The 2,616-nt window shown below is 41.2% G+C and overlaps 1 protein-coding gene across 1 annotated transcript in view; it reads left to right on the top strand.

Moving 5' to 3' along the window:
• NLRC4 (NLR family CARD domain containing 4) overlaps positions 1-2,616 on the top strand; it is a 29,519-nt gene that overhangs the window by 2,220 nt on the left and 24,683 nt on the right.

The raw sequence follows: 2,616 nt of genomic DNA, 5'->3' as shown, positions 1-2,616 counted from the left end.
ATATCCTTTGCCCACTTTTGAATGGGCTTGTTAGTTTTTTTCTTGTAAATCTGTTTTAGTTCTTTGTAAATTCTGGATATCAGCCCTTTGTCAGATGGGTAAACTGTAAAAATTTTTTCCCATTCTGTTGGTTGCCAATTCACTCTAATGAGTGTTGCTTTTGCTGTGCAGAAGCTGTGAAGTTTGATTAGGTCCCATTTGTCTATTTTGGCTTTTGTTGTCAATGCGTTTGGTGTTTTGGTCATGAAGGCCTTGCCTACACCTATGTCCTAAATGGTTTTGCCTAGATTTTCTTCTAGGGTTTTTATGGTGTTAGGTCTTATGTTTAAGTCGATGGCTGTAATTTTTAAAAGACAGAAGTAAGTGTTGGTAAGGATGTGAAGAAACTGGAACCCTTGGCCAGGCGCAGTGGTTCACACCTGTAATCCCAGCACTTTGGCAGGCCAAGGAGGGGGGATCACAAGGTCAGGAGTTGGAAGACCAGCCTGGCCAATATGGTGAAACCCCATATCTATTAAAATTAACAAAAATTTGGCCAAGTACAGTGGCTCACGCCTGTAATCCTAGCACTTTGGGAGGCCAAGGCGGGCGGATCATGAGGTCCAGAGATCGAGACTATCCTGGTCAACATGGTGAAACACTGTCTCTACTAAAAATACAAAAATTAGCTGGGTATGGTGGTGCGTGCCTGTAGTCCCAGCTACTCGGGAGGCTGAGGTAGGAGAATTGCTGGAACCCAGGAGGCGGAGGTTGCGGTTAGCCGAGATTGTGCCATTGCACTCTAGCCTGGGCACCAAGAGTGAAACTGCGTCTCAAAAAAAAAAAAAAAAAATTAGCCAGGCATGGTGGCCCATTCCTGTAGTCCCAGCTACTCAGGTGGCTGAGGCAGTAGAATAGCTTGAACCTGGGAGGCGGAGGTTGCAGTGAGTTAGGATGGCACCACTGCACTCCAGCCTGGGCGACAGTGGGAGACTCCATCAAAAAAAATAAAAAAGAAATTGGTACCCTTATACGCTCACTGCTCTTTGTGATACAAAATGTAGCTGCTGCTTTAGAAAACTGTCTGGCAGTTGCACAAATGGTTAAACATAGATGTACTGCATGATCGAGCAGTTGCACTCCTAGAGAAATGAAAACATGGCCATACAAAAACCTGTGTGGACACAAGCACACTAATGTTCCCAGTGGCAATTTTCATAACAGACAAAAAGTGGAAGCCACTCAGAGGTTTATCAATTGATAAGTGAATAATTTAAATTGGTATATCCATGCAATGTCATATTATTTGGCAATAAAAATGAAGTACTGATATATGCTAAAATATGGATGAATCCTGAAAACATGCTGAGTGAAAGAAGTCAGTCACAAAGGACCACATATTATTATTCCATTTATATAAAATGTCCAGAATAGAAGGTCCATAAAGACAGAAAGTAGATTAAGGCTACAGCTAAGGAGGACAGATTTTCTTTGGGGTCTAACAAAAAATGTTCTAAAAAATTTTTTGAGACAGGGTCTTACTCTGTCATCCAGGCTGGAGTGCAGTGGCTCAATCCCAGCTCACTCAGCCTCAACTTCCAGGGGCTCAGGTGATCTACCTCAGGCTTCCAAGTGGCTGGGACTTACAGGTGTGTGCCATTATGCCCGCCTAATTTTTTTTGTATTTTTTGTAGAGATGGGGTTTTGCCACATTGCCCAGACTGGTCTTGAACTCCTGGGCTAAAGCGATTCTCCCACCTCGGCCTCCCAAAATGTTGGGATTACAGGCATGGGCCATTGTGCTCTAAAATTGATTGTAGTGATGGATGCACAACACTGTGAATACATTATAAGCCACTGAATTGTACACTTTAAGTGGATGAGTTGTAAGGTATGTGAATTATATCTCAGCAAAGCTGTTAAAAAACAAGTAAATGACCTTATGCAGAAAGTGAGTAGCATTCAATCTGCAGTATATTTTAACAACACTTACTAAAAGTTTAAGCTTTGTTTTTAACGTATTTCTGTTCAAATCTTATTTTTCACTTTGTTATATTACTGTAGGCAAGTTAATTTTTTAAGCCTAAGTTACTCCTCTGTAAAGTGGGGGATGGTAATTATCTTATAGATGCAGGTTAAATGACGTGTAAAACAGAGTGGTTGGTATGTAGTAAACAATATGTGTCATGACAGAAACACTCAGCAAATTATGAATACAAATTCCTTATTCTAACAAAGGGTATATATGATAAGCAGAAAAACGGCTCCCAGAAATGTCTATATCCTAAAATCCAGAATCCATGTGTCTTAGTCTGTTAGGCTGCTATAATAAAATACCATAGACTGGGTGGCTTGTAAGCAACAGACATTTATTTCTCACAGTTATGGAGGCTGCGATGTCTAAGATCAAGGTGCTGGCAAATTTGGTGGCTCATTTCCTTGTTCATAATTGCCCATCTTGTCACTATATCCTCACATGGTGAAAGGGATGAGGGGGCTCTCTTGGGCCTTTTTTCTTTTATTTTCCAGTCAGGGTGCTTTGCTCTGTTGGTCAGGCTGGTCCTCCGACCTCAGCCTCTTGAGTAGCTGGAACTATAGATGTATGATACCACACTTGGCTAATTTTTTTTTTTTTTT

The sequence above is a fragment of the Cebus imitator genome, unplaced genomic scaffold (genome assembly GCF_001604975.1).
Source record: "Cebus imitator isolate Cc_AM_T3 unplaced genomic scaffold, Cebus_imitator-1.0 Scaffold88, whole genome shotgun sequence".
NCBI lineage: Eukaryota > Metazoa > Chordata > Mammalia > Primates > Cebidae > Cebus > Cebus imitator.
This window is presented reverse-complemented; position numbering and strand designations above follow the sequence as displayed.